At 41.8% G+C, this 8,382-nt stretch overlaps 1 long non-coding RNA gene across 2 annotated transcripts; it reads right to left on the bottom strand.

Annotated features, from left to right (window-relative positions):
- Positions 1-730: 730 nt before the first annotated feature.
- Positions 731-7,828, bottom strand: LOC124683752. 2 transcript variants are annotated; one of them, XR_006996802.1, is made up of 5 exons: positions 7,330-7,828; positions 7,056-7,206; positions 6,803-6,967; positions 5,310-6,641; positions 731-1,471 (listed from the first exon to the last, which is right to left on the bottom strand). It is a non-coding gene; the product is annotated as an uncharacterized LOC124683752 (long non-coding RNA). The 2 variants fall into 2 exon arrangements; XR_006996801.1 differs by lacking the exon at positions 731-1,471 and having other exon boundaries at positions 5,187-6,641.
- Positions 7,829-8,382: the final 554 nt, after the last annotated feature.

Below are 8,382 nucleotides of genomic sequence, written 5' to 3'. Positions count from 1 at the left end.
TATATATGGTACACAATGGTACAAGGATACAGGGATAGGTACATGGGTATAATACAATACAGAGGTATATACTGTAATCCTATACATACTAGTTGAATGCCCGTGCGTTGCTACGGTCAAACATAAGTTTCAGTGTTTGATTATGTGATTATTGATACTCCGTCCATCTCATTAAACTTGTTTGAGATTTATCAAATTTTGAATGTATTTATATGCTATTTAGTGTCTAGATACATCCGAATTTGTATAATTTTTGTAGATAACATTCATTGGACGGAACGAGTATAACATTAATACTTGCATTTGTGTATAAAAATATTACGAAACTCGGTTAAATAAAATCCATTCCTACTTGAACTGAAAATTAGTTAATTCAGCTAAATTTACTAACAGATCAGGTACCATGGATGTGAATTTGGTTGCACCACCAGCCCATAGCGCCAAATATTAGAGCAGATCATCCAAAGATTAGAGAAGATTATCAATAATGTGTGTTTGCAAATTAATATTAGCTTAAATAATAAATAACAAAAGTCCCTTGTAAACATTGTTTTTGTTACTGAAGTTGATGTCTATAATCCATTCACTTATATTGGAATGGTGGGCACAAAAGACCAGAAATACTTCATTTATTTTCGTAAGTGAATATAAGAAAGAATCACTAAGATTGATGAAAAATACATTAGGACAGAAACAAACAACTTATGAAGAGTACTTTTTTAACGAGAGCACACACACAACTTGACTTATCTTTATAGAAGAAGCATAGTAATTACAAGAATTCGAGGGCTAATGCAACCATCTGTATATGGGGACACATATCCCGAACACACACACCAACAGCCTTCCTACGAAAAGCAACCATCTGTATATGGAGACACACATCCCGAACACACACACACACCAACAGCCTTCCTACGAAAAGTGTACTCTTGTGATTGATCGTTGCTCCCTCCTCTCCTAGCTAGCTCCCATAACTGAAACTCTTCTGCAATCCGGTGAATAATCTGCTCCGAGTTTAGTTGTTGTTCATAGCTATTCAACACTCTCGCATTCCTCTCCTTCTAGAGGGTCCATGCCACCAGGATCAGAGAGTTGAATCTCGTTCTGTTAAACCTACGCACTCCTTTCCTAGATTCAGTCCACCACCGCTCCAGGTTATCTCCATGTTGTTGTTGTGATCCCTGTATCTGTAGCTGCACTCTAGAAAAGCAGCCTAGCCAGACTTGCCCCGCGTAAGGGCATTGAACCAGAATGTGATCCACATTATCCTCGACCTGGAGACAGGGGAAGCAAACGTAAGGGTGTTCTTGCAAGCCATGCCTCACTCTGCGATCGGAGGTCCACAACCTGTGTCGTATCGCCAACCAGCAAAAGAATTTGCATTTAAGGGTTGCAACCGAGTCCTAGATGGGTGTGTTCATTCTCCAGTTTGTGCTCCCCTGGCAGAGCATGTTGTAGGTCTCCCGTGCTATGGACACTAGTTGAGTGCCCGTGCGTTGCTACGGCTTCTCTAGTTTTGTTCTCACTGCATAAGTGAATATTATGCATATCAAAATTTAAAAGTATAGATTATATACATATAATTGCATAATGTTTCAAAGCATTATTCAGAAACTTCATAATCCCTCTTGAAACATGATTTAGCCCCGCTGTATAAATAATGCAAACCGGATGAACCCATTATGTGGCGAGGGAATACCCTTACAAAGTAGATAAGAGGTAAACAAAAAAGTACATCAAAAACCAAACTTGCCATTGAACTGGAGCTTGACGATGGAGCGCATCACCGTCATCGAGACCAAGACGGTCATTGGGTTTCACCATGGGCTCTAATCCAGAGAAAGTAACAAGAATGGTACCCCAAAGATGGTTACGCCACCCGCAGGCATCACCGCCATTGGCGTCAGCGAGTTTTAAAACCACCTACTATCTCTGAGCCAGGCTTTCAGAATGTAATATGGTAGCTATTGGTTCATAAGACCTGCCACAACCAGAATTCCCGCGTTGCCTGCTCCTCGCCATCCACATGGCCAAAGAGATAGAGCATCACAACCGCCACATCACCCTCCATAGAGTTGCATGCACTGTCCACCTTCGGAGGCTAACGCCTCGGCATCTAGAAACTCAAACCTATGGCGCAACAAACCGCATTCTGCGAGGCCGATGGATAAGACAAGGTAGGTCGGCACCAAATCCAAGCCCACCTGACTCGGATCCAGGCAGAAATTGGTCAACATAGGTGTAACAGAAAGACGACTTCGATAGACCCGCTGGTCTAGGCACCAGCCCAAATCTTGCCTTCGGTCGCGCCGCAACCAATGGGAAGGGATAAGATGATCTCCAGCGCTACAGACAATTTCTGTCTAGAGGCAGTAGGCAGGGCAGGCCTAGGTTAGGGATCATATCATGCATTTTCATCCCAACATCAAGAACCTGCCGCCATGTCCAGCAATCGGTTCAAATCTTAAGTATCGTTGCCACCTCCCACCACCCCCCCCCCCCAAATTAATCGGGCACCCACCAACTGAGGCATGTGAGCGGCCCTGTAAAAGAACCACACCACCACCGCCAAGCCCAGAAACAACACACAAGCCGGTAGGAGCTGCCGTCGCTCCACCGCCTGTCAAGTTCAGCATCCCAATCATAGCCGCACTACCTCCTCTCTCTCTCTCCCTCCCTCCCTCTCCCTTTCCCTCTCCCTCTCCCTCTCTCTCTCTCTCCTCCCTCCCTCTCCCTCCCTCCCTCCCTCCCTCACTCACTCACTCTCCCTCCCTCTCTCTCTCTCTCTATTGAAGACACTCCAAAACCAGGTAAATAAGATCTTGCCGGAGCTGACACCATAGGGGCTTTACCTGGTGAGCTTTTCTGAGGCGACGACAAGGGGAGGAGGATTTGACATGCTACGTTGGATCTCGGTCCATCGCGTTTGGGGCATTTTGCGAGACGTGAGCCTCACCAGAATCCCTGTCATCATAGGTTATCATGGGTGTTTACTCTTCCTCTCGTCGACCTAGAATACACACGCTGGAATTACACCAAGATCTGCACTGTTGTATGGTCGACTTTTCTGCCGGAAAGAAACTTACCTTACTAAAATGACAATCTAGGCAGTTAGAAATGTTGAGTGACGATGCAAAGGTTGATGTTCTTGCATGAATCAGCTGAAAAGAAATGCACCACGTAACATTACTCTCTAAAAATGAACATTACTTGATAGATTATGAGCTAGTTTAGTTTACAAAAAAAGAGCATGAGATACTTTATATCAGTACACCAGCAGAAATTTGAAACCAATACTCACTTCGTAGTGTGAGTTGAGCAACGGTAGAGAAGACTCCTCAGATACTATGTTGCTGAGTTGGCCATGTGTCCATCGACTAAGAAAAGTTTGTAGCCATGGAAGCAAGAAGACCGGTACATAACTCATGCCAATTAAAAAACGCAGATATGAGGCCTCTATCAAAATATGACTGTACAGAGGAACAGAAAATACCTGAATAAGTATCTTATGATAAATCCTGCTAAACATGTAAGTCAACAAAAAGAATTGAGGGTTCATGACAATCGTGGTGTGCCACGTAACATTTCCCTGCCATTTCTGTAACAAATTTACAAAACAGAGACTCAAAAGGATTATCATACCTAGATTTCATAAGCTTCAAGGACATTAGAAGCTTCAAATCATTAGCTGGCGTAAGAAGCTATACCGACTTCACAATAACCTGCATGTAAGCCAAACATTGGGCATATTTTCGATATCTTGATTGCTTTAAGAACCACTGGTACGTAACAACTGTCAAACCGTGAGTTGGTTGCCTCAAGCAGGTAGATTTCAACTGGTCATAACTGCAGTTTCAATTTTCAATTTATCTGGAGGAATTGGTTTGACATATAGACCAACTGAATAAAACATCGACTAAGTTTGATCAGACTGAAACTCAGCCTCATTCTCTTTCTCAATGGTTTGACCCAGCCAAGTGTGATTGGTCATGGGAAGGTATAACAAAGTAATAAGCATTGCTTGCTTATCAAGATATAATAAAACTCTCCAGGGAGCAAATTAAATCCACGTGGATGCATTTGATCGCATGCGCGAGCCAGAGAACAACCAGTGTGCTGCATCACATGAACAAAACTCCGAGTAGGCTTTGCCTGTAGCAGAGCTGGTTGTTAAGTAAACTAATTCTGGAACAGCCCATCATCGCCACAAGTTGTTGTAGTGCATTTCTTTTAAGATTGCGAGTATTGCGGGTTTCTGGCCATAACTTCAGTTTCATTTTTGTTTGGAGGAGTTTACTGAAAATGGTTAGTGTAGAAACCTACCGAACAAAACAATGCCTAAATTTGATTGAACCAAAACTCGCCCTGATAATCTTTTCGAATGTTTTGTTGAAACCAAATGTGATTGGCCCTCACGGGAAGTTCTAACAAGGTCTCTCGACTAACAAAGTCTAAACTGGATCACTAACCAGAAACACATGGAGTAAATCAAATTGAATTTTCCCTAACGCACTCGATGCAAAGCTCGCACCGAGCCGAAGATTCAGCGTGCTCCATACCACGAGCAAAATCGTAGCCACGCATTGACATAAGTGACAAGGATAACTATTTCACTACTGAGATAACATAACTACATAAGCGAGACTGAAAAGAATAAGATGTTGAAACCTTCGAGCCCACAACGCGGTGTGGTCGTCGGCCCTTAGAGCCTACCTGGGCAGGACGTGGGCTGAGCCCGCGGTGGGTGGAACCACCATGACAGTCAACTGCTCCTCCTCCGCCATCCACATCGGAGAGCAGGTTCAGAATGGCGAGCTTCTCTGCCATGGTCGGCTCGTCAAGGTTGTATCGCCGAATCGACACGGGGAGCAAGGAATCGTGTGAACGCCAGATCGGATCGTGGGGAGAAAGAAATGACGATAATAAAGGTACCATAGTGTGTCAATCGAATATGGGGAAACAAATGATTTGATTTGATCTGTTCCTAAAAGGCTGGTGAAACGATTAATAAAAATCCATCTAACGTGCAGGCTGGTCTAATGTACCATCCCACCTCCTATTTAATAATAGTATAAAAGATTTTATTTTTCCATGTTTTTCAAATTCCCTATGTCTACTTTCCATGTTATTTTAAATTCCCGTGATTGGTTATCCCCTGATTGATTGGTATAGTAAAGATATACGAGTAGACTACTTTCTATAGTAGTCACGAAGATAAGCTAAATAAACAAAATACTTATATATTTATAAATTTATAGGTGTACTGAGGTCTTAGGTAGATATGCTGGAATGAATACACGGTTTACATGCGTCTTTCTAGCTGTAGGCACGCCCGTTGATGCTCCATCTCTGCACATATGACCTCCACACCAGCGGAAGTATGCCAAAGGAACCCAAACCCAATTCATGGTAGAACTTTAACTTGCAAAAAACTATAAAAATTAATAGTAATATCACAGCGAGAAAACTTAAGTTGATAGGTACCTGGACCAGAAATTACGATGGTGAAAGTAAGAGAAAATTTATAAAATAGGAATCTTATACTATAGATACTTTCTTTTAATTCTGAAAAGTGAAACCTATCAAGACGTTAGAGAATCCTATAGATAAATGTATTTCTACAAAGCAATAGCCGAGTTTCCAACAAGAGATTTTTTCAGATTATCTTCAAACTTTCATGCGAAAAGTATAAGAGCACATGGCACATAAAATTCCCAATAATGAAACCATTGTTTTAGTCCTTCTATGTTTACACCGATTTATTATAGGATTGAAAGACAAGTGCATTGTAAAAAAAAATTAGGGCATATTTCCAACACGTATAAATCAGCACGAACACCAAGCAATATATTATATCCAACTGTAATCAAGAAGCTCACTATTCAATCTCTGAAACTCCTGTCACTAACAATATTAGTTTAGGTTCTTCTAAAGCTCCAAGTTATAATTTGGTTCTCACATCTACTAATCACATGATGATCCTTTAGAGTGAATAAGAAAACTTAATTAACATGGTACAGATCGACAACTTACCAAGCCGTGACATCTTACCGAACACATAATTAAGTATCTCGAGATTCATTGCCAACTTTTGTTTCTTAAAATATGCAGGTAAGAAGCCCACGGATATTTAGATTGAACATGGTAGAACCTTGTTCTAATCATCACGAAATGGGTAGCCTGCTGAAAACCACTTATGAGCCAGCGGTATCTATACAAATAAAAGAAAGACCACTGCTATGGAGTGTGAGATGCAGGAAAACAAGTACCAAAGAATACATCATGCCTTATTTCTACATGGGCATCTTGTACTTTGAGCACCGTCAGTTTTTTGAATGCCTAAGGTAGAAAAATTCTTTCCTATTAAACAAAAGGTCATAAGAAGATAGTTGAAGAGGTTTTAAACAACAAATACAATAAACAACAATGATCATAAACATGTTAGAATATTAAATGCTACTTCTTAGCATAATATTTGATTATAGCAGTACTTATTTCTTACTCATTGTACACATGATCAATCTACACACAAAAAGAAGAGCATGGGCCCCTGGACCAGCAGGAATGATGACAAATGCTAGGGAGAATTGTCGTGCAGTACACTGAGGCTTGGACAGTGGCTCCTAAGTGCCAACTTCCTGAAGAAAATCCAAAACATACAGATAAAGTAACTAAGAAGTAATGATCAAGTATTTATAAAAAAGCAATGGTCATGCTTGAAATACAAATAAAGGACCATGCTGATGGTGGGTAAGCAATTCTGAAAAAGCACATTTCCAAAACTTTTAAGTACATATACCTCTGCTGATATTCTTTACAAGTCGAAGTTAATATCTCTCAGCAGTAAAAACCTTCTTCAATATCTTAAAGATTCACATACGCTTCCACATAATCTTCACACAGTGCTTTCCTGAACAAGATCTTAGTTGAAAATGTCCTACATGGAATGTTAAATACAGGTATACTGCAAACAAAAGGAAATAATTATAGAGTATGCAGAGAAAAACAATGGAATCAAATCTTAACTACGAAAAAATAATAAGTTAACTTACCCTCCAAAGATTTGCATTTATATTTTCATTTATAGTTGCAGATGAGAAAATTAGCTTAAAATCATTTCGTGTTGCAACAACCTTCTTCAGTATACCAGACAAAGCTTCAGTATTAATGAATCTTTCATGTACTTCATCCATGATGATGATACTGTATAAAGAGGAGGAGAAGCGTTAATACTTAATACAGCAAGCAATATTCCGAGACTGAGGTGCATGGATATCACAAGCTTTATCAGCACTACAAGAGAACGAGGGCAAGTTAACAGCATACCAATATTTATCAAGCTCGACATTCCATGCTAAAAAACGGAAGCTCATGAAAACAGGGAATGAGTGGGTGCTGAATATCTTGAACAATGAACCAGAGAGCTAAGCTTCTTTTCTTATGGTGGAGGGCGTGGTCCGCGCATCTATGGCAAAGGCGACGCTTCAGTTAGTAACTCAGCTACTTTCATTAAAAATTAATGAAACAGTATTATTCTGATCAAGAATGGCTGAACGAACACGATCGATCGCAAAGGAAAAAGGAAGATCATTCCAGAACAGTTTGTTCCCGTTCGTAAAATAACTGACATAGATACTCATGTATTTCTTGGAGAAATCATATCCAGGTCATATTAAAATCAACACAGACGCCTGCTTCGTACCTGCAGCTGGACCATGGCCATTGGAGCGTGATTACCTGGAGTTGAGCACCAGATCCATCCCAGGTCGGAAAGTTAAGAGAAGATCCGCCCGCACGGCGAACAGCTCCACGGGCCCGCCCTCCTGCCAACCCTCACCGGCACGTGCCCCTCTGGCACCAGCGCGCCGTGTGGCCGTAATCGAAGTCGAGCTCCCCGGGCATGTCCGCGGTGGCAGCATCGGGGATCCTGACGGACCGTGCCGAGTCGCGGAACTCCCCGCGGCGTTACCGAGGACGAGGCAAATCGGAAGGAGGTCGGTGCTGGAGGGTTCGCGGCGAGGTCAGGACGGAGTGCGGTGGCGATAGAGAGCAGTGGAGCTGTGGAGGCAAGGGTGCCAACGTCGTTTAGCCCGGCGGCCGGACGCGAGAGAGAGACAGAGGTGAGCCGTGAGCGTATCAATCTCTGCCATGATACATCGGTGTGATAAGCTAGGAAAGGAAAATTAATTAATTTAATTGATACCATGATTGATTAAGGTGATTTTTCAGCATGATTGATTACCATGATTTATGATTAGCGCTAACAGGGGAAGGAGGGGGATTGCCAATAAATTAGATGGGACGATTGGGATGTTAAGTCGAGATCGTGAGATTATATCGAACGGTCCGAATCTTCTTAGATTAGATGGAACGGTCAGG

The sequence above is a fragment of the Lolium rigidum genome, chromosome 1 (assembly GCF_022539505.1).
Source record: "Lolium rigidum isolate FL_2022 chromosome 1, APGP_CSIRO_Lrig_0.1, whole genome shotgun sequence".
In the NCBI taxonomy this organism is placed as follows: Eukaryota; Viridiplantae; Streptophyta; class Magnoliopsida; order Poales; family Poaceae; genus Lolium; species Lolium rigidum.
Note: the sequence above shows the minus strand (reverse complement) of the source record. Positions and strands in the feature narration are given on the sequence as shown.